Genomic DNA, 23,143 nt, shown 5'->3' with positions numbered 1-23,143 from the left:
TTTAATACTATTTACAAAATATACAATTTATAAACAAAACCACGGCACAAAACCTAACAATTCAAAAATGCTAAATAAGGTTTGGAAACCAAGAACAGCAAACAGGTGCTGATGCCAGAAAGAGCCTCGCTAGCTGTTGGGAACCATACTTTTAAAACTCCAGGAAGTGTAGGATGGACCAATCAGCTTCCTGTACTGCCCCCAAATCCGGCCAATCAGGCAGGGCACCTATAAGAACAAGAAAATAAAAACAACACATATGGCCAGGACCGTAACATGGTCTACTAGTAATGAAGCACGATGGTTGGCAAACCAATAAAGTAGCAAAACAGCAATGAAAGAACAAAATTTGATGAAAATATAGAACAATTTCTATGAATAAATAGGCAGTAACACCAGCTTGTGCTGCCCGTAAACCCAAGCAAAGAAGCTTACAGCACCTGGTATTCCCAGGCGGTCTTCCTACCAAGTACTAACAAGGCCCGGCCCTATTTGGCTGCCGAGATCGGACGGGATCGGGCGCTTAGAGAGCAGTGTGGCCATAAGCTGCATTTGACATCATCAACAGCTCTCAAAAACGCTGGAGAAGCAGAATGCATGACACTTGCTAAGAAGAAGATAAATGTGGCAAAGTACAAAGTACTATAACTGTACTGGTCTGTTACGCCCCTGTCTAGGGGGTCAGGGTGCAACATACAAAGATAAATTAGCATGTTCCCTCTCCGATCCCCAAACCAAAATCCAGGATCGAGATGTTCCAACAGAATGATATTTATTTTAAACGAAAGAAAGTGTCAAACAAAACATGACACTACAACTCAGGGCGAACCAAGGCCAACATAATAAACAAAATAAGCCATTTCCCACAGAAAGTGCTAGCTAGCCTGATAGAAATAAACAAACCAAAAGACAGTCGCTAACCCTAACTCCCTAATGTGAAAACAGTCCAAAGAAAATGGTAGTTCACCCCTACAGATTTAATACTATTTACAAAATATACAATTTATAAACAAAACCACGGCACAAAACCTAACAATACAGAAATACTAAATAAGGTTTGGAAACCAAGAACAGCAAACAGGTGCTGATGCCAGAAAGAGCCTCGCTAGCTGTTGGGAACCGTACTTTTAAAACTCCAGGAAGTGTAGGATGGACCACTCAGCTTCCGGTACTGCCCCCCAATCCGGCCAATCAGGCAGGGCACCTATAAGAACAAGAAAATAAAAACAACACATATGGCCAGGACCGTAACATGGTCTATTAGTAATGAAGCACGATCGTTGACAAACCAATAAAGTAGCAAAACAGCAATGAAAGAACAAAATTTGATGAAAATATAGAACAATTTCTATGAATAAATAGGCAGTAACACCAGCTTGTGCTGCCCGTAAACCCAAGCAAAAAAGCTTACAGCACCTGGTATTCCCAGGCGGTCTTCCTACCAAGTACTAACCAGGCCCGGCTCTATTTGGCTGCCGAGATCGGACGAGATCGGGCGCTTAGAGAGCGGTGTGGCCGTAAGCTGCATTTGACATCATCAACAGCTCTTAAAAACGCTGGAGAAGCAGAATGCATGACACTTGCTAAGAAGAAGATAAATGTGGCAAAGTACAAAGTACTATAACTGTACTGGTCTGTTACGCCCCTGTCTAGGGGGTCAGGGTGCCACATACAAAGATAAATTAGCATGTTCCCTCTCCGATCCCCAAACCAAAATCCAGGATCGAGATGTTCCAACAGAATGATATTTATTTTAAACGAAAGAAAGTGTCAAACAAAACATGACACTACAACTCAGGGCGAACCAAGGCCAACATAATAAACAAAATAAGCCATTTCCCACAGAAAGTGCTAGCTAGCCTGATAGAAATAAACAAACCAAAAGACAGTCGCTAACCCTAACTCCCTAATGTGAAAACAGTCCAAAGAAAATGGCAGTTCACCCCTACAGATTTAATACTATTTACAAAATATACAATTTATAAACAAAACCACGGCACAAAACCTAACAATTCAAAAATGCTAAATAAGGTTTGGAAACCAAGAACAGCAAACAGGTGCTGATGCCAGAAAGAGCCTCGCTAGCTGTTGGGAACCGTACTTTTAAAACTCCAGGAAGTGTAGGATGGAGCAATCAGCTTCCTGTACTGCCCCCCAATCCGGCCAATCAGGCAGGGCACCTATAAGAACAAGAAAATAAAAACAACACATATGGCCAGGACCGTAACATGGTCTACTAGTAATGAAGCACGATGGTTGGCAAACCAATAAAGTAGCAAAACAGCAATGAAAGAACAAAATTTGATGAAAATATAGAACAATTTTTATGAATAAATAGGCAGTAACACCAGCTTGTGCTGCCCGTAAACCCAAGCAAAAAAGCTTACAGCACCTGGTATTCCCAGGCGGTCTTCCTACCAAGTACTAACCAGGCCCGGCCCTATTTGGCTGCCGAGATCGGACGAGATCAGGCGCTCAGAGAGCGGTGTGGCCGTAAGCTGCATTTGACATCATCAACAGCTCTTAAAAACGCTGGAGAAGCAGAATGCATGACACTTGCTAAGAAGAAGATAAATGTGGCAAAGTACAAAGTACTATAACTGTACTGGTCTGTTACGCCCCTGTCTAGGGGGTCAGGGTGCCACATACAAAGATAAATTAGCATGTTCCCTCTCCGATCCCCAAACCAAAATCCAGGATCGAGATGTTCCAACAGAATGATATTTATTTTAAACGAAAGAAAGTGTCAAACAAAACATGACACTACAACTCAGGGCGAACCAAGGCCAACATAATAAACAAAATAAGCCATTTCCCACAGAAAGTGCTAGCTAGCCTGATAGAAATAAACAAACCAAAAGACAGTCGCTAACCCTAACTCCCTAATGTGAAAACAGTCCAAAGAAAATGGCAGTTCACCCCTACAGATTTAATACTATTTACAAAATATACAATTTATAAACAAAACCACGGCACAAAACCTAACAATTCAAAAATGCTAAATAAGGTTTGGAAACCAAGAACAGCAAACAGGTGCTGATGCTAGAAAGAGCCTCGCTAGCTGTTGGGAACCGTACTTTTAAAACTCCAGGAAGTGTAGGATGGACCAATCAGCTTCCTGTACTTCCCCCAAATCCGGCCAATCAGGCAGGGCACCTATAAGAACAAGAAAATAAAGACAACACATATGGCCAGGACCGTAACATGGTCTACTAGTAATGAAGCACGATGGTTGACAAACCAATAAAGTAGCAAAACAGCAATGAAAGAACAAAATTTGATGAAAATATAGAACAATTTCTATGAATAAATAGGCAGTAACACCAGCTTGAGCTGCCCGTAAACCCAAGCAAAAAAGCTTACAGCACCTGGTATTCCCAGGCGGTCTTCCTACCAAGTACTAACCAGGCCCGGCCCTATTTGGCTGCCGAGATCGGACGCTTAGAGAGCGGTGTGGCCGTAACATGCATTTGACATCATCAACAGCTCTTAAAAACGCTAGAGAAGCAGAAGGCATGACACTTGCTAAGAAGAAGATAAATGTGGCAAAGTACAAAGTACTATAACTGTACTGGTCTGTTACGCCCCTGTCTAGGGGGTCAGGGTGAAACATACAAAGATAAATTTGCATGTTCCCTCTCCGATCCCCAAACCAAAATCCAGGATTGAGATGTTCCAACAGAATGATATTTATTTTAAACGAAAGAAAGTGTCAAACAAAACATGACACTACAACTCAGGGCGAACCAAGGCCAACATAATAAACAAAATAAGCCATTTCCCACAGAAAGTGCTAGCTAGCCTGATAGAAAGAAACAAACCAAAAGACAGTCGCTAACCCTAACTCCCTAATGTGAAAACAAGAGAAAACAATCAAAAGAAAAATGGCAGTCCACCCCTACAGATTTAATACTATTTACAAAATATACAATTTATAAACAAAACCACGGCACAAAACCTAACAATTCAAAAATGCTAAATAAGGTTTGGAAACCAAGAACAGCAAACAGGTGCTGATGCCAGAAAGAGCCTCGCTAGCTGTTGGGAACCATACTTTTAAAACTCCAGGAAGTGTAGGATGGACCAATCAGCTTCCTGTACTGCCCCCCAATCCAGCCAATCAGGCAGGGCACCTATAAGAACAAGAAAATAAAAACAACACATATGGCCAGGACCGTAACATGGTCTACTAGTAATGAAGCACGATGGTTGACAAACCAATAAAGTAGCAAAACAGCAATGAAAGAACAAAATTTGATGAAAATATAGAACAATTTTTATGAATAAATAGGCAGTAACACCAGCTTGTGCTGCCCGTAAACCCAAGCAAAAAAGCTTACAGCACCTGGTATTCCCAGGCGGTCTTCCTACCAAGTACTAACCAGGTCCGGCCCTATTTGGCTGCCGAGATCGGACGAGATCGGGCGCTCAGAGAGCGGTGTGGCCGTAAGCTGCATTTGACATCATCAACAGCTCTTAAAAACGCTGGAGAAGCAGAATGCATGACACTTGCTAAGAAGAAGATAAATGTGGCAAAGTACAAAGTACTATAACTGTACTGGTCTGTTACGCCCCTGTCTAGGGGGTCAGGGTGCAACATACAAAGATAAATTAGCATGTTCCCTCTCCGATCCCCAAACCAAAATCCAGAATCGAGATGTTCCAACAGAATGATATTTATTTTAAACGAAAGAAAGTGTCAAACAAAACATGACACTACAACTCAGGGCGAACCAAGGCCAACATAATAAACAAAATAAGCCATTTCCCACAGAAAGTGCTAGCTAGCCTGATAGAAATAAACAAACCAAAAGATAGTCGCTAACCCTAACTCCCTAATGTGAAAACAGTCCAAAGAAAATGGCAGTCCACCCCTACAGATTTAATACTATTTACAAAATATACAATTTATAAACAAAACCACGGCACAAAACCTAACAATTCAAAAATGCTAAATAAGATTTGGAAACTAAGAACAGCAAACAGGTGCCTCTGCCAGAAAGAGCCTCGCTAGCTGTTGGGAACCGTACTTTTAAAACTCCAGGAAGTGTAGGATGGACCAATCAGCTTCCTGTACTTCCCCCAAATCCGGCCAATCAGGCAGGGCACCTATAAGAACAAGAAAATAAAAACAACACATATGGCCATGACCGTAACATGGTCTACTAGTAATGAAGCACGATGGTTGACAAACCAATAAAGTAGCAAAACAGCAATGAAAGAACAAAATTTGATGAAAATATAGAACAATTTCTATGAATAAATAGGCAGTAACACCAGCTTGAGCTGCCCGTAAACCCAAGCAAAAAAGCTTACAGCACCTGGTATTCCCAGGCGGTCTTCCTACCAAGTACTAACCAGGCCCGGCTCTATTTGGCTGCCGAGATCGGACGAGATCGGGCGCTTAGAGAGCGGTGTGGCCGTAACATGCATTTGACATCATCAACAGCTCTTAAAAACGCTAGAGAAGCAGAATGCATGACACTTGCTAAGAAGAAGATAAATGTGGCAAAGTACAAAGTACTATAACTGTACTGGTCTGTTACGCCCCTGTCTAGGGGGTCAGGGTGAAACATACAAAGATAAATTTGCATGTTCCCTCTCCGATCCCCAAACCAAAATCCAGGATTGAGATGTTCCAACAGAATGATATTTATTTTAAACGAAAGAAAGTGTCAAACAAAACATGACACTACAACTCAGGGCGAACCAAGGCCAACATAATAAACAAAATAAGCCATTTCCCACAGAAAGTGCTAGCTAGCCTGATAGAAAGAAACAAACCAAAAGACAGTCGCTAACCCTAACTCCCTAATGTGAAAACAAGAGAAAACAATCAAAAGAAAAATGGCAGTCCACCCCTACAGATTTAATACTATTTACAAAATATACAATTTATAAACAAAACCACGGCACAAAACCTAACAATTCAAAAATGCTAAATAAGGTTTGGAAACCAAGAACAGCAAACAGGTGCTGATGCCAGAAAGAGCCTCGCTAGCTGTTGGGAACCATACTTTTAAAACTCCAGGAAGTGTAGGATGGACCAATCAGCTTCCTGTACTGCCCCCCAATCCAGCCAATCAGGCAGGGCACCTATAAGAACAAGAAAATAAAAACAACACATATGGCCAGGACCGTAACATGGTCTACTAGTAATGAAGCACGATGGTTGACAAACCAATAAAGTAGCAAAACAGCAATGAAAGAACAAAATTTGATGAAAATATAGAACAATTTCTATGAATAAATAGGCAGTAACACCAGCTTGTGCTGCCCGTAAACCCAAGCAAAAAAGCTTACAGCACCAGGTATTCCCAGGCGGTCTTCCTACCAAGTACTAACCAGGCCCGGCTCTATTTGGCTGCCGAGATCGGACGAGATCGGGCGCTTAGAGAGCGGTGTGGCCGTAAGCTGCATTTGATATCATCAACAGCTCTTAAAAACGCTGGAGAAGCAGAATGCATGACACTTGCTAAGAAGAAGATAAATGTGGCAACGTACAAAGTACTATAACTGTACTGGTCTGTTACGCCCCTGTCTAGGGGGTCAGGGTGCAACATACAAAGATAAATTAGCATGTTCCCTCTCCGATCCCCAAACCAAAATCCAGGATCGAGATGTTCCAACAGAATGATATTTATTTTAAACGAAAGAAAGTGTCAAACAAAACATGACACTACAACTCAGGGCGAACCAAGGCCAACATAATAAACAAAATAAGCCATTTCCCACAGAAAGTGCTAGCTAGCCTGATAGAAATAAACAAACCAAAAGACAGTCGCTAACCCTAACTCCCTAATGTGAAAACAGTCCAAAGAAAATGGTAGTTCACCCCTACAGATTTAATACTATTTACAAAATATACAATTTATAAACAAAACCACGGCACAAAACCTAACAATTCAGAAATACTAAATAAGGTTTGGAAACCAAGAACAGCAAACAGGTGCTGATGCCAGGAAGAGCCTCGCTAGCTGTTGGGAACCGTACTTTTAAAACTCCAGGAAGTGTAGGATGGACCACTCAGCTTCCGGTACTGCCCCCCAATCCGGCCAATCAGGCAGGGCACCTATAAGAACAAGAAAATAAAAACAACACATATGGCCAGGACCGTAACATGGTCTATTAGTAATGAAGCACGATGGTTGACAAACCAATAAAGTAGCAAAACAGCAATGAAAGAACAAAATTTGATGAAAATATAGAACAATTTCTATGAATAAATAGGCAGTAACACCAGCTTGTGCTGGCCGTAAACCCAAGCAAAAAAGCTTACAGCACCTGGTATTCCCAGGCGGTCTTCCTACCAAGTACTAACCAGGCCCGGCTCTATTTGGCTGCCGAGATCTGACGAGATCGGGCGCTTAGAGAGCGGTGTGGCCATAAGCTGCATTTGACATCATCAACAGCTCTTAAAAACGCTGGAGAAGCAGAATGCATGACACTTGCTAAGAAGAAGATAAATGTGGCAAAGTACAAAGTACTATAACTGTACTGGTCTGTTACGCCCCTGTCTAGGGGGTCAGGGTGCAACATACAAAGATAAATTAGCATGTTCCCTCTCCGATCCCCAAACCAAAATCCAGGATCGAGATGTTCCAACAGAATGATATTTATTTTAAACGAAAGAAAGTGTCAAACAAAACATGACACTACAACTCAGGGCGAACCAAGGCCAACATAATAAACAAAATAAGCCATTTCCCACAGAAAGTGCTAGCTAGCCTGATAGAAATAAACAAACCAAAAGACAGTCGCTAACCCTAACTCCCTAATGTGAAAACAGTCCAAAGAAAATGGTAGTTCACCCCTACAGATTTAATACTATTTACAAAATATACAATTTATAAACAAAACCACGGCACAAAACCTAACAATTCAGAAATACTAAATAAGGTTTGGAAACCAAGAACAGCAAACAGGTGCTGATGCCAGAAAGAGCCTCGCTAGCTGTTGGGAACCGTACTTTTAAAACTCCAGGAAGTGTAGGATGGACCACTCAGCTTCCGGTACTGCCCCCCAATCCGGCCAATCAGGCAGGGCACCTATAAGAACAAGAAAATAAAAACAACACATATGGCCAGGACCGTAACATGGTCTATTAGTAATGAAGCACGATGGTTGACAAACCAATAAAGTAGCAAAACAGCAATGAAAGAACAAAATTTGATGAAAATATAGAACAATTTCTATGAATAAATAGGCAGTAACACCAGCTTGTGCTGCCCGTAAACCCAAGCAAAAAAGCTTACAGCACCTGGTATTCCCAGGCGGTCTTCCTACCAAGTACTAACCAGGCCCGGCTCTATTTGGCTGCCGAGATCGGACGAGATCGGGCGCTTAGAGAGCGGTGTGGCCGTAAGCTGCATTTGACATCATCAACAGCTCTTAAAAACGCTGGAGAAGCAGAATGCATGACACTTGCTAAGAAGAAGATAAATGTGGCAAAGTACAAAGTACTATAACTGTACTGGTCTGTTACGCCCCTGTCTAGGGGGTCAGGGTGCCACATACAAAGATAAATTAGCATGTTCCCTCTCCGATCCCCAAACCAAAATCCAGGATCGAGATGTTCCAACAGAATGATATTTATTTTAAACGAAAGAAAGTGTCAAACAAAACATGACACTACAACTCAGGGCGAACCAAGGCCAACATAATAAACAAAATAAGCCATTTCCCACAGAAAGTGCTAGCTAGCCTGATAGAAATAAACAAACCAAAAGACAGTCGCTAACCCTAACTCCCTAATGTGAAAACAGTCCAAAGAAAATGGCAGTTCACCCCTACAGATTTAATACTATTTACAAAATATACAATTTATAAACAAAACCACGGCACAAAACCTAACAATTCAAAAATGCTAAATAAGGTGTGGAAAGCAAGAACAGCAAACAGGTGCTGCTGCCAGAAAGAGCCTCGCTAGCTGTTGGGAACCGTACTTTTAAAACTCCAGGAAGTGTAGGATGGACCAATCAGCTTCCTGTACTTCCCCCAAATCCGGCCAATCAGGCAGGGCACCTATAAGAACAACAAAATAAAAACAACACATATGGCCAGGACCGTAACATGGTCTACTAGTAATGAAGCAAGATGGTTGACAAACCAATAAAGTAGCAAAACAGAAATGAAAGAACAAAATTTGATGAAAATATAGAACAATTTCTATGAATAAATAGGCAGTAACACCAGCTTGTGCTGGCCGTAAACCCAAGCAAAAAAGCTTACAGCACCTGGTATTCCCAGGCGGTCTTCCTACCAAGTACTAACCAGGCCCGGCTCTATTTGGCTGCCGAGATCTGACGAGATCGGGCGCTTAGAGAGCGGTGTGGCCATAAGCTGCATTTGACATCATCAACAGCTCTTAAAAACGCTGGAGAAGCAGAATGCATGACACTTGCTAAGAAGAAGATAAATGTGGCAAAGTACAAAGTACTATAACTGTACTGGTCTGTTACGCCCCTGTCTAGGGGGTCAGGGTGCAACATACAAAGATAAATTAGCATGTTCCCTCTCCGATCCCCAAACCAAAATCCAGGATCGAGATGTTCCAACAGAATGATATTTATTTTAAACGAAAGAAAGTGTCAAACAAAACATGACACTACAACTCAGGGCGAACCAAGGCCAACATAATAAACAAAATAAGCCATTTCCCACAGAAAGTGCTAGCTAGCCTGATAGAAATAAACAAACCAAAAGACAGTCGCTAACCCTAACTCCCTAATGTGAAAACAGTCCAAAGAAAATGGTAGTTCACCCCTACAGATTTAATACTATTTACAAAATATACAATTTATAAACAAAACCACGGCACAAAACCTAACAATTCAGAAATACTAAATAAGGTTTGGAAACCAAGAACAGCAAACAGGTGCTGATGCCAGAAAGAGCCTCGCTAGCTGTTGGGAACCGTACTTTTAAAACTCCAGGAAGTGTAGGATGGACCACTCAGCTTCCGGTACTGCCCCCCAATCCGGCCAATCAGGCAGGGCACCTATAAGAACAAGAAAATAAAAACAACACATATGGCCAGGACCGTAACATGGTCTATTAGTAATGAAGCACGATGGTTGACAAACCAATAAAGTAGCAAAACAGCAATGAAAGAACAAAATTTGATGAAAATATAGAACAATTTCTATGAATAAATAGGCAGTAACACCAGCTTGTGCTGCCCGTAAACCCAAGCAAAAAAGCTTACAGCACCTGGTATTCCCAGGCGGTCTTCCTACCAAGTACTAACCAGGCCCGGCTCTATTTGGCTGCCGAGATCGGACGAGATCGGGCGCTTAGAGAGCGGTGTGGCCGTAAGCTGCATTTGACATCATCAACAGCTCTTAAAAACGCTGGAGAAGCAGAATGCATGACACTTGCTAAGAAGAAGATAAATGTGGCAAAGTACAAAGTACTATAACTGTACTGGTCTGTTACGCCCCTGTCTAGGGGGTCAGGGTGCCACATACAAAGATAAATTAGCATGTTCCCTCTCCGATCCCCAAACCAAAATCCAGGATCGAGATGTTCCAACAGAATGATATTTATTTTAAACGAAAGAAAGTGTCAAACAAAACATGACACTACAACTCAGGGCGAACCAAGGCCAACATAATAAACAAAATAAGCCATTTCCCACAGAGAGTGCTAGCTAGCCTGATAGAAATAAACAAACCAAAAGACAGTCGCTAACCCTAACTCCCTAATGTGAAAACAGTCCAAAGAAAATGGCAGTTCACCCCTACAGATTTAATACTATTTACAAAATATACAATTTATAAACAAAACCACGGCACAAAACCTAACAATTCAAAAATGCTAAATAAGGTTTGGAAACCAAGAACAGCAAACAGGTGCTGATGCCAGAAAGAGCCTCGCTAGCTGTTGGGAACCGTACTTTTAAAACTCCAGGAAGTGTAGGATGGACCAATCAGCTTCCTGTACTGCCCCCCAATCCGGCCAATCAGGCAGGGCACCTATAAGAACAAGAAAATAAAAACAACACATATGGCCAGGACCGTAACATGGTCTACTAGTAATGAAGCACGATGGTTGGCAAACCAATAAAGTAGCAAAACAGCAATGAAAGAACAAAATTTGATGAAAATATAGAACAATTTCTACGAATAAATAGGCAGTAACACCAGCTTGTGCTGCCCGTAAACCCAAGCAAAAAAGCTTACAGCACCTGGTATTCCCAGGCGGTCTTCCTACCAAGTACTAACCAGGCCCGGCTCTATTTGGCTGCCGAGATCGGACGAGATCGGGCGCTTAGAGAGCGGTGTGGCCGTAAGCTGCATTTGACATCATCAACAGCTCTTAAAAACGCTGGAGAAGCAGAATGCATGACACTTGCTAAGAAGAAGATAAATGTGGCAAAGTACAAAGTACTATAACTGTACTGGTCTGTTACGCCCCTGTCTAGGGGGTCAGGGTGCCACATACAAAGATAAATTAGCATGTTCCCTCTCCGATCCCCAAACCAAAATCCAGGATCGAGATGTTCCAACAGAATGATATTTATTTTAAACGAAAGAAAGTGTCAAACAAAACATGACACTACAACTCAGGGCGAACCAAGGCCAACATAATAAACAAAATAAGCCATTTCCCACAGAGAGTGCTAGCTAGCCTGATAGAAATAAACAAACCAAAAGACAGTCGCTAACCCTAACTCCCTAATGTGAAAACAGTCCAAAGAAAATGGCAGTTCACCCCTACAGATTTAATACTATTTACAAAATATACAATTTATAAACAAAACCACGGCACAAAACCTAACAATTCAAAAATGCTAAATAACGTTTAGAAACCAAGAACAGCAAACAGGTGCTGATGCCAGAAAGAGCCTCGCTAGCTGTTGGGAACCGTACTTTTAAAACTCCAGGAAGTGTAGGATGGACCAATCAGCTTCCTGTACTGCCCCCCAATCCGGCCAATCAGGCAGGGCACCTATAAGAACAAGAAAATAAAAACAACACATATGGCCAGGACCGTAACATGGTCTACTAGTAATGAAGCACGATGGTTGGCAAACCAATAAAGTAGCAAAACAGCAATGAAAGAACAAAATTTGATGAAAATATAGAACAATTTCTATGAATAAATAGGCAGTAACACCAGCTTGAGCTGCCCGTAAACCCAAGCAAAAAAGCTTACAGCACCTGGTATTCCCAGGCGGTCTTCCTACCAAGTACTAACCAGGCCCGGCCCTATTTGGCTGCCGAGATCGGACGAGATCGGGCGGTTAGAGAGCGGTGTGGCCGTAACATGCATTTGACATCATCAACAGCTCTTAAAAACGCTAGAGAAGCAGAATGCATGACACTTGCTAAGAAGAAGATAAATGTGGCAAAGTACAAAGTACTATAACTGTACTGGTCTGTTACGCCCCTGTCTAGGGGGTCAGGGTGAAACATACAAAGATAAATTTGCATGTTCCCTCTCCGATCCCCAAACCAAAATCCAGGATTGAGATGTTCCAACAGAATGATATTTATTTTAAACGAAAGAAAGTGTCAAACAAAACATGACACTACAACTCAGGGCGAACCAAGGCCAACATAATAAACAAAATAAGCCATTTCCCACAGAAAGTGCTAGCTAGCCTGATAGAAAGAAACAAACCAAAAGACAGTCGCTAACCCTAACTCCCTAATGTGAAAACAAGAGAAAACAATCAAAAGAAAAATGGCAGTCCACCCCTACAGATTTAATACTATTTACAAAATATACAATTTATAAACAAAACCACGGCACCAAACCTAACAATTCAAAAATGCTAAATAAGGTTTGGAAACCAAGAACAGCAAACAGGTGCTGATGCCAGAAAGAGCCTCGCTAGCTGTTGGGAACCGTACTTTTAAAACTCCAGGAAGTGTAGGATGGACCAATCAGCTTCCTGTACTGCCCCCCAATCCGGCCAATCAGGCAGGGCACCTATAAGAACAAGAAAATAAAAACAACACATATGGCCAGGACCGTAACATGGTCTACTAGTAATGAAGCACGATGGTCGGCAAACCAATAAAGTAGCAAAACAGCAATTAAAGAACAAAATTTGATGAAAATATAGAACAATTTCTATGAATAAATAGGCAGTAACACCAGCTTGTGCTGCCCGTAAACCCAAGCAAAAAAGCTTACAGCACCTGGTATTCCCAGGCGGTCTTCCTACCAAGTACTAACCAGGCCCGGCTCTATTTGGCTGCCGAGATCGGACGAGATCGGGCGTTTAGAGAGCGGTGTGGCCGTAAGCTGCATTTGATATCATCAACAGCTCTTAAAAACGCTGGAGAAGCAGAATGCATGACACTTGCTAAGAAGAAGATAAATGTGGCAAAGTACAAAGTACTATAACTGTACTGGTCTGTTACGCCCCTGTCTAGGGGGTCAGGGTGCAACATACAAAGATAAATTAGCATGTTCCCTCTCCGATCCCCAAACCAAAATCCAGGATCGAGATGTTCCAACAGAATGATATTTATTTTAAACGAAAGAAAGTGTCAAACAAAACATGACACTACAACTCAGGGCGAACCAAGGCCAACATAATAAACAAAATAAGCCATTTCCCACAGAAAGTGCTAGCTAGCCTGATAGAAAGAAACAAACCAAAAGACAGTCGCTAACCCTAACTCCCTAATGTGAAAACAGTCCAAAGAAAATGGCAGTTCACCCCTACAGATTTAATACTATTTACAAAATATACAATTTATAAACAAAACCACGGCACAAAACCTAACAATTCAAAAATGCTAAATAAGGTTTGGAAACCAAGAACAGCAAACAGGTGCTGATGCTAGAAAGAGCCTCGCTAGCTGTTGGGAACCGTACTTTTAAAACTCCAGGAAGTGTAGGATGGACCAATCAGCTTCCTGTACTTCCCCCAAATCCGGCCAATCAGGCAGGGCACCTATAAGAACAAGAAAATAAAAACAACACATATGGCCAGGACCGTAACATGGTCTACTAGTAATGAAGCACGATGGTTGACAAACCAATAAAGTAGCAAAACAGCAATGAAAGAACAAAATTTGATGAAAATATAGAACAATTTCTATGAATAAATAGGCAGTAACACCAGCTTGAGCTGCCCGTAAACCCAAGCAAAAAAGCTTACAGCACCTGGTATTCCCAGGCGGTCTTCCTACCAAGTACTAACCAGGCCCGGCCCTATTTGGCTGCCGAGATCGGACGCTTAGAGAGCGGTGTGGCCGTAACATGCATTTGACATCATCAACAGCTCTTAAAAACGCTAGAGAAGCAGAAGGCATGACACTTGCTAAGAAGAAGATAAATGTGGCAAAGTACAAAGTACTATAACTGTACTGGTCTGTTACGCCCCTGTCTAGGGGGTCAGGGTGAAACATACAAAGATAAATTTGCATGTTCCCTCTCCGATCCCCAAACCAAAATCCAGGATTGAGATGTTCCAACAGAATGATATTTATTTTAAACGAAAGAAAGTGTCAAACAAAACATGACACTACAACTCAGGGCGAACCAAGGCCAACATAATAAACAAAATAAGCCATTTCCCACAGAAAGTGCTAGCTAGCCTGATAGAAAGAAACAAACCAAAAGACAGTCGCTAACCCTAACTCCCTAATGTGAAAACAAGAGAAAACAATCAAAAGAAAAATGGCAGTCCACCCCTACAGATTTAATACTATTTACAAAATATACAATTTATAAACAAAACCACGGCACAAAACCTAACAATTCAAAAATGCTAAATAAGGTTTGGAAACCAAGAACAGCAAACAGGTGCTGATGCCAGAAAGAGCCTCGCTTGCTGTTGGGAACCATACTTTTAAAACTCCAGGAAGTGTAGGATGGACCAATCAGCTTCCTGTACTGCCCCCCAATCCAGCCAATCAGGCAGGGCACCTATAAGAACAAGAAAATAAAAACAACACATATGGCCAGGACCGTAACATGGTCTACTAGTAATGAAGCACGATGGTTGACAAACCAATAAAGTAGCAAAACAGCAATGAAAGAACAAAATTTGATGAAAATATAGAACAATTTTTATGAATAAATAGGCAGTAACACCAGCTTGTGCTGCCCGTAAACCCAAGCAAAAAAGCTTACAGCACCTGGTATTCCCAGGCGGTCTTCCTACCAAGTACTAACCAGGTCCGGCCCTATTTGGCTGCCGAGATCGGACGAGATCGGGCGCTCAGAGAGCGGTGTGGCCGTAAGCTGCATTTGACATCATCAACAGCTCTTAAAAACGCTGGAGAAGCAGAATGCATGACACTTGCTAAGAAGAAGATAAATGTGGCAAAGTACAAAGTACTATAACTGTACTGGTCTGTTACGCCCCTGTCTAGGGGGTCAGGGTGCAACATACAAAGATAAATTAGCATGTTCCCTCTCCGATCCCCAAACCAAAATCCAGAATCGAGATGTTCCAACAGAATGATATTTATTTTAAACGAAAGAAAGTGTCAAACAAAACATGACACTACAACTCAGGGCGAACCAAGGCCAACATAATAAACAAAATAAGCCATTTCCCACAGAAAGTGCTAGCTAGCCTGATAGAAATAAACAAACCAAAAGATAGTCGCTAACCCTAACTCCCTAATGTGAAAACAGTCCAAAGAAAATGGCAGTCCACCCCTACAGATTTAATACTATTTACAAAATATACAATTTATAAACAAAACCACGGCACAAAACCTAACAATTCAAAAATGCTAAATAAGATTTGGAAACTAAGAACAGCAAACAGGTGCTGCTGCCAGAAAGAGCCTCGCTAGCTGTTGGGAACCGTACTTTTAAAACTCCAGGAAGTGTAGGATGGACCAATCAGCTTCCTGTACTTCCCCCAAATCCGGCCAATCAGGCAGGGCACCTATAAGAACAAGAAAATAAAAACAACACATATGGCCATGACCGTAACATGGTCTACTAGTAATGAAGCACGATGGTTGACAAACCAATAAAGTAGCAAAACAGCAATGAAAGAACAAAATTTGATGAAAATATAGAACAATTTCTATGAATAAATAGGCAGTAACACCAGCTTGAGCTGCCCGTAAACCCAAGCAAAAAAGCTTACAGCACCTGGTATTCCCAGGCGGTCTTCCTACCAAGTACTAACCAGGCCCGGCTCTATTTGGCTGCCGAGATCGGACGAGATCGGGCGCTTAGAGAGCGGTGTGGCCGTAACATGCATTTGACATCATCAACAGCTCTTAAAAACGCTAGAGAAGCAGAATGCATGACACTTGCTAAGAAGAAGATAAATGTGGCAAAGTACAAAGTACTATAACTGTACTGGTCTGTTACGCCCCTGTCTAGGGGGTCAGGGTGAAACATACAAAGATAAATTTGCATGTTCCCTCTCCGATCCCCAAACCAAAATCCAGGATTGAGATGTTCCAACAGAATGATATTTATTTTAAACGAAAGAAAGTGTCAAACAAAACATGACACTACAACTCAGGGCGAACCAAGGCCAACATAATAAACAAAATAAGCCATTTCCCACAGAAAGTGCTAGCTAGCCTGATAGAAAGAAACAAACCAAAAGACAGTCGCTAACCCTAACTCCCTAATGTGAAAACAAGAGAAAACAATCAAAAGAAAAATGGCAGTCCACCCCTACAGATTTAATACTATTTACAAAATATACAATTTATAAACAAAACCACGGCACAAAACCTAACAATTCAAAAATGCTAAATAAGGTTTGGAAACCAAGAACAGCAAACAGGTGCTGATGCCAGAAAGAGCCTCGCTAGCTGTTGGGAACCATACTTTTAAAACTCCAGGAAGTGTAGGATGGACCAATCAGCTTCCTGTACTGCCCCCCAATCCAGCCAATCAGGCAGGGCACCTATAAGAACAAGAAAATAAAAACAACACATATGGCCAGGACCGTAACATGGTCTACTAGTAATGAAGCACGATGGTTGACAAACCAATAAAGTAGCAAAACAGCAATGAAAGAACAAAATTTGATGAAAATATAGAACAATTTCTATGAATAAATAGGCAGTAACACCAGCTTGTGCTGCCCGTAAACCCAAGCAAAAAAGCTTACAGCACCTGGTATTCCCAGGCGGTCTTCCTACCAAGTACTAACCAGGCCCGGCTCTATTTGGCTGCCGAGATCGGACGAGATCGGGCGCTTAGAGAGCGGTGTGGCCGTAAGCTGCATTTGATATCATCAACAGCTCTTAAAAACGCTGGAGAAGCAGAATGCATGACACTTGCTAAGAAGAAGATAAATGTGGCAACGTACAAAGTACTATAACTGTACTGGTCTGTTACGCCCCTGTCTAGGGGGTCAGGGTGCAACATACAAAGATAAATTAGCATGTTCCCTCTCCGATCCCCAAACCAAAATCCAGGATCGAGATGTTCCAACAGAATGATATTTATTTTAAACGAAAGAAAGTGTCAAACAAAACATGACACTACAACTCAGGGCGAACCAAGGCCAACATAATAAACAAAATAAGCCATTTCCCACAGAAAGTGCTAGCTAGCCTGATAGAAATAAACAATCCAAAAGACAATCGCTAACCCTAACTCCCTAATGTGAAAACAGTCCAAAGAAAATGGCAGTTCACCCCTACAGATTTAATACTATTTACAAAATATACAATTTATAAACAAAACCACGGCACAAAACCTAACAATTCAAAAATGCTAAATAAGGTTTGGAAACCAAGAACAGCAAACAGGTGCTGATGCCAGAAAGAGCCTCGCTAGCTGTTGGGAACCGTACTTTTAAAACTCCAGGAAGTGTAGGATGGACCAATCAGCTTCCTGTACTGCCCCCCAATCCAGCCAATCAGGCAGGGCACCTATAAGAACAAGAAAATAAAAACAACACATATGGCCAGGACCGTAACATGGTCTACTAGTAATGAAGCACGATGGTTGGCAAACCAATAAAGTAGCAAAACAGCAATGAAAGAACAAAATTTGATGAAAATATAGAACAATTTCTATGAATAAATAGGCAGTAACACCAGCTTGTGCTGCCCGTAAACCCAAGCAAAGAAGCTTACAGCACCTGGTATTCCCAGGCGGTCTTCCTACCAAGTACTAACAAGGCCCGGCCCTATTTGGCTGCCGAGATCGGACGGGATCGGGCGCTTAGAGAGCAGTGTGGCCATAAGCTGCATTTGACATCATCAACAGCTCTCAAAAACGCTGGAGAAGCAGAATGCATGACACTTGCTAAGAAGAAGATAAATGTGGCAAAGTACAAAGTACTATAACTGTACTGGTCTGTTACGCCCCTGTCTAGGGGGTCAGGGTGCAACATACAAAGATAAATTAGCATGTTCCCTCTCCGATCCCCAAACCAAAATCCAGGATCGAGATGTTCCAACAGAATGATATTTATTTTAAACGAAAGAAAGTGTCAAACAAAACATGACACTACAACTCAGGGCGAACCAAGGCCAACATAATAAACAAAATAAGCCATTTCCCACAGAAAGTGCTAGCTAGCCTGATAGAAATAAACAAACCAAAAGACAGTCGCTAACCCTAACTCCCTAATGTGAAAACAGTCCAAAGAAAATGGTAGTTCACCCCTACAGATTTAATACTATTTACAAAATATACAATTTATAAACAAAACCACGGCACAAAACCTAACAATTCAGAAATACTAAATAAGGTTTGGAAACCAAGAACAGCAAACAGGTGCTGATGCCAGAAAGAGCCTCGCTAGCTGTTGGGAACCGTACTTTTAAAACTCCAGGAAGTGTAGGATGGACCACTCAGCTTCCGGTACTGCCCCCCAATCCGGCCAATCAGGCAGGGCACCTATAAGAACAAGAAAATAAAAACAACACATATGGCCAGGACCGTAACATGGTCTATTAGTAATGAAGCACGATGGTTGACAAACCAATAAAGTAGCAAAACAGCAATGAAAGAACAAAATTTGATGAAAATATAGAACAATTTCTATGAATAAATAGGCAGTAACACCAGCTTGTGCTGCCCGTAAACCCAAGCAAAAAAGCTTACAGCACCTGGTATTCCCAGGCGGTCTTCCTACCAAGTACTAACCAGGCCCGGCTCTATTTGGCTGCCGAGATCGGACGAGATCGGGCGCTTAGAGAGCGGTGTGGCCGTAAGCTGCATTTGACATCATCAACAGCTCTTAAAAACGCTGGAGAAGCAGAATGCATGACACTTGCTAAGAAGAAGATAAATGTGGCAAAGTACAAAGTACTATAACTGTACTGGTCTGTTACGCCCCTGTCTAGGGGGTCAGGGTGCCACATACAAAGATAAATTAGCATGTTCCCTCTCCGATCCCCAAACCAAAATCCAGGATCGAGATGTTCCAACAGAATGATATTTATTTTAAACGAAAGAAAGTGTCAAACAAAACATGACACTACAACTCAGGGCGAACCAAGGCCAACATAATAAACAAAATAAGCCATTTCCCACAGAAAGTGCTAGCTAGCCTGATAGAAATAAACAAACCAAAAGACAGTCGCTAACCCTAACTCCCTAATGTGAAAACAGTCCAAAGAAAATGGCAGTTCACCCCTACAGATTTAATACTATTTACAAAATATACAATTTATAAACAAAACCACGGCACAAAACCTAACAATTCAAAAATGCTAAATAAGGTTTGGAAAGCAAGAACAGCAAACAGGTGCTGCTGCCAGAAAGAGCCTCGCTAGCTGTTGGGAACCGTACTTTTAAAACTCCAGGAAGTGTAGGATGGACCAATCAGCTTCCTGTACTGCCCCCCAATCCGGCCAATCAGGCAGGGCACCTATAAGAACAAGAAAATAAAAACAACACATATGGCCAGGACCGTAACATGGTCTATTAGTAATGAAGCACGATGGTTGACAAACCAATCAAGTAGCAAAACAGCAATGAAAGAACAAAATTTGATGAAAATATAGAACAATTTCTATGAATAAATAGGCAGTAACACCAGCTTGTGCTGCCCGTAAACCCAAGCAAAGAAGCTTACAGCACGTGGTATTCCCAGGCGGTCTTCCTACCAAGTACTAACAAGGCCCGGCCCTATTTGGCTGCCGAGATCGGACGGGATCGGGCGCTTAGAGAGCAGTGTGGCCGTAAGCTGCATTTGACATCATCAACAGCTCTCAAAAACGCTGGAGAAGCAGAATGCATGACCCTTGCTAAGAAGAAGATAAATGTGGCAAAGTACAAAGTACTATAACTGTACTGGTCTGTTACGCCTCTGTCTAGGGGGTCAGGGTGCAACATACAAAGATAAATTAGCATGTTCCCTCTCCGATCCCCAAACCAAAATCCAGGATCGAGATGTTCCAACAGAATGATATTTATTTTAAACGAAAGAAAGTGTCAAACAAAACATGACACTACAACTCAGGGCGAACCAAGGCCAACATATTAAACAAAATAAGCCATTTCCCACAGAAAGTGCTAGCTAGCCTGATAGAAATAAACAAACCAAAAGACAGTCGCTAACCCTAACTCCCTAATGTGAAAACAGTCCAAAGAAAATGGTAGTTCACCCCTACAGATTTAATACTATTTACAAAATATACAATTTATAAACAAAACCACGGCACAAAACCTAACAATTCAGAAATACTAAATAAGGTTTGGAAACCAAGAACAGCAAACAGGTGCTGATGCCAGAAAGAGCCTCGCTAGCTGTTGGGAACCGTACTTTTAAAACTCCAGGAAGTGTAGGATGGACCACTCAGCTTCCGGTACTGCCCCCCAATCCGGCCAATCAGGCAGGGCACCTATAAGAACAAGAAAATAAAAACAACACATATGGCCAGGACCGTAACATGGTCTATTAGTAATGAAGCACGATGGTTGACAAACCAATAAAGTAGCAAAACAGCAATGAAAGAACAAAATTTGATGAAAATATAGAACAATTTCTATGAATAAATAGGCAGTAACACCAGCTTGTGCTGCCCGTAAACCCAAGCAAAAAAGCTTACAGCACCTGGTATTCCCAGGCGGTCTTCCTACCAAGTACTAACCAGGCCCGGCTCTATTTGGCTGCCGAGATCGGACGAGATCGGGCGCTTAGAGAGCGGTGTGGCCGTAAGCTGCATTTGACATCATCAACAGCTCTTAAAAACGCTGGAGAAGCAGAATGCATGACACTTGCTAAGAAGAAGATAAATGTGGCAAAGTACAAAGTACTATAACTGTACTGGTCTGTTACGCCCCTGTCTAGGGGGTCAGGGTGCCACATACAAAGATAAATTAGCATGTTCCCTCTCCGATCCCCAAACCAAAATCCAGGATCGAGATGTTCCAACAGAATGATATTTATTTTAAACGAAAGAAAGTGTCAAACAAAACATGACACTACAACTCAGGGCGAACCAAAGCCAACATAATAAACAAAATAAGCCATTTCCCACAGAGAGTGCTAGCTAGCCTGATAGAAATAAACAAACCAAAAGACAGTCGCTAACCCTAACTCCCTAATGTGAAAACAGTCCAAAGAAAATGGCAGTTCACCCCTACAGATTTAATACTATTTACAAAATATACAATTTATAAACAAAACCACGGCACAAAACCTAACAATTCAAAAATGCTAAATAACGTTTAGAAACCAAGAACAGCAAACAGGTGCTGATGCCAGAAAGAGCCTCGCTAGCTGTTGGGAACCGTACTTTTAAAACTCCAGGAAGTGTAGGATGGACCAATCAGCTTCCTGTACTGCCCCCCAATCCGGCCAATCAGGCAGGGCACCTATAAGAACAAGAAAATAAAAACAACACATATGGCCAGGACCGTAACATGGTCTACTAGTAATGAAGCACGATGGTTGGCAAACCAATAAAGTAGCAAAACAGCAATGAAAGAACAAAATTTGATGAAAATATAGAACAATTTCTATGAATAAATAGGCAGTAACACCAGCTTGTGCTGCCCGTAAACCCAAGCAAAAAAGCTTACAGCACCTGGTATTCCCAGGCGGTCTTCCTACCAAGTACTAACCAGGCCCGGCCCTATTTGGCTGCCGAGATCGGACGAGATCGGGCGGTTAGAGAGCGGTGTGGCCGTAACATGCATTTGACATCATCAACAGCTCTTAAAAACGCTAGAGAAGCAGAATGCATGACACTTGCTAAGAAGAAGATAAATGTGGCAAAGTACAAAGTACTATAACTGTACTGGTCTGTTACGCCCCTGTCTAGGGGGTCAGGGTGAAACATACAAAGATAAATTTGCATGTTCCCTCTCCGATCCCCAAACCAAAATCCAGGATTGAGATGTTCCAACAGAATGATATTTATTTTAAACGAAAGAAAGTGTCAAACAAAACATGACACTACAACTCAGGGCGAACCAAGGCCAACATAATAAACAAAATAAGCCATTTCCCACAGAAAGTGCTAGCTAGCCTGATAGAAAGAAACAAACCAAAAGACAGTCGCTAACCCTAACTCCCTAATGTGAAAACAAGAGAAAACAATCAAAAGAAAAATGGCAGTCCACCCCTACAGATTTAATACTATTTACAAAATATACAATTTATAAACAAAACCACGGCACCAAACCTAACAATTCAAAAATGCTAAATAAGGTTTGGAAACCAAGAACAGCAAACAGGTGCTGATGCCAGAAAGAGCCTCGCTAGCTGTTGGGAACCGTACTTTTAAAACTCCAGGAAGTGTAGGATGGACCAATCAGCTTCCTGTACTGCCCCCCAATCCGGCCAATCAGGCAGGGCACCTATAAGAACAAGAAAATAAAAACAACACATATGGCCAGGACCGTAACATGGTCTACTAGTAATGAAGCACGATGGTCGGCAAACCAATAAAGTAGCAAAACAGCAATTAAAGAACAAAATTTGATGAAAATATAGAACAATTTCTATGAATAAATAGGCAGTAACACCAGCTTGTGCTGCCCGTAAACCCAAGCAAAAAAGCTTACAGCACCTGGTATTCCCAGGCGGTCTTCCTACCAAGTACTAACCAGGCCCGGCTCTATTTGGCTGCCGAGATCGGACGAGATCGGGCGTTTAGAGAGCGGTGTGGCCGTAAGCTGCATTTGATATCATCAACAGCTCTTAAAAACGCTGGAGAAGCAGAATGCATGACACTTGCTAAGAAGAAGATAAATGTGGCAAAGTACAAAGTACTATAAC

The 23,143-nt window shown here is 41.8% G+C and overlaps 22 pseudogenes; all 22 read right to left on the bottom strand.

Moving 5' to 3' along the window:
• Positions 1-428: 428 nt before the first annotated feature.
• LOC137110644 (5S ribosomal RNA) lies at positions 429-547 on the bottom strand (annotated as a pseudogene).
• An 857-nt stretch (positions 548-1,404) lies between these two features.
• On the bottom strand, positions 1,405-1,523 carry LOC137110486 (5S ribosomal RNA; annotated as a pseudogene).
• An 857-nt stretch (positions 1,524-2,380) lies between these two features.
• On the bottom strand, positions 2,381-2,499 carry LOC137110309 (5S ribosomal RNA; annotated as a pseudogene).
• Positions 2,500-4,333: 1,834 nt separating this feature from the next.
• LOC137110269 (5S ribosomal RNA) lies at positions 4,334-4,452 on the bottom strand (annotated as a pseudogene).
• Positions 4,453-5,309: 857 nt separating this feature from the next.
• On the bottom strand, positions 5,310-5,428 carry LOC137110329 (5S ribosomal RNA; annotated as a pseudogene).
• An 868-nt stretch (positions 5,429-6,296) lies between these two features.
• Positions 6,297-6,415, bottom strand: LOC137111284 (5S ribosomal RNA; annotated as a pseudogene).
• An 857-nt stretch (positions 6,416-7,272) lies between these two features.
• Positions 7,273-7,391, bottom strand: LOC137110039 (5S ribosomal RNA; annotated as a pseudogene).
• An 857-nt stretch (positions 7,392-8,248) lies between these two features.
• Positions 8,249-8,367, bottom strand: LOC137110475 (5S ribosomal RNA; annotated as a pseudogene).
• Positions 8,368-9,224: 857 nt separating this feature from the next.
• Positions 9,225-9,343, bottom strand: LOC137110038 (5S ribosomal RNA; annotated as a pseudogene).
• Positions 9,344-10,200: 857 nt separating this feature from the next.
• LOC137110463 (5S ribosomal RNA) lies at positions 10,201-10,319 on the bottom strand (annotated as a pseudogene).
• An 857-nt stretch (positions 10,320-11,176) lies between these two features.
• On the bottom strand, positions 11,177-11,295 carry LOC137110452 (5S ribosomal RNA; annotated as a pseudogene).
• Positions 11,296-12,152: 857 nt separating this feature from the next.
• LOC137110735 (5S ribosomal RNA) lies at positions 12,153-12,271 on the bottom strand (annotated as a pseudogene).
• An 868-nt stretch (positions 12,272-13,139) lies between these two features.
• LOC137111325 (5S ribosomal RNA) lies at positions 13,140-13,258 on the bottom strand (annotated as a pseudogene).
• Positions 13,259-15,092: 1,834 nt separating this feature from the next.
• On the bottom strand, positions 15,093-15,211 carry LOC137110268 (5S ribosomal RNA; annotated as a pseudogene).
• An 857-nt stretch (positions 15,212-16,068) lies between these two features.
• Positions 16,069-16,187, bottom strand: LOC137110328 (5S ribosomal RNA; annotated as a pseudogene).
• Positions 16,188-17,055: 868 nt separating this feature from the next.
• On the bottom strand, positions 17,056-17,174 carry LOC137110440 (5S ribosomal RNA; annotated as a pseudogene).
• Positions 17,175-18,031: 857 nt separating this feature from the next.
• On the bottom strand, positions 18,032-18,150 carry LOC137110643 (5S ribosomal RNA; annotated as a pseudogene).
• An 857-nt stretch (positions 18,151-19,007) lies between these two features.
• LOC137110429 (5S ribosomal RNA) lies at positions 19,008-19,126 on the bottom strand (annotated as a pseudogene).
• An 857-nt stretch (positions 19,127-19,983) lies between these two features.
• On the bottom strand, positions 19,984-20,102 carry LOC137110861 (5S ribosomal RNA; annotated as a pseudogene).
• An 857-nt stretch (positions 20,103-20,959) lies between these two features.
• LOC137110417 (5S ribosomal RNA) lies at positions 20,960-21,078 on the bottom strand (annotated as a pseudogene).
• Positions 21,079-21,935: 857 nt separating this feature from the next.
• On the bottom strand, positions 21,936-22,054 carry LOC137110734 (5S ribosomal RNA; annotated as a pseudogene).
• An 868-nt stretch (positions 22,055-22,922) lies between these two features.
• LOC137111324 (5S ribosomal RNA) lies at positions 22,923-23,041 on the bottom strand (annotated as a pseudogene).
• Between the last annotated feature and the right edge of the window lie 102 nt (positions 23,042-23,143).

The sequence above is a fragment of the Channa argus genome, unplaced genomic scaffold, assembly GCF_033026475.1.
Source record: "Channa argus isolate prfri unplaced genomic scaffold, Channa argus male v1.0 Contig009, whole genome shotgun sequence".
Classification (NCBI taxonomy): domain Eukaryota; kingdom Metazoa; phylum Chordata; class Actinopteri; order Anabantiformes; family Channidae; genus Channa; species Channa argus.
Note: the sequence above shows the minus strand (reverse complement) of the source record. Positions and strands in the feature narration are given on the sequence as shown.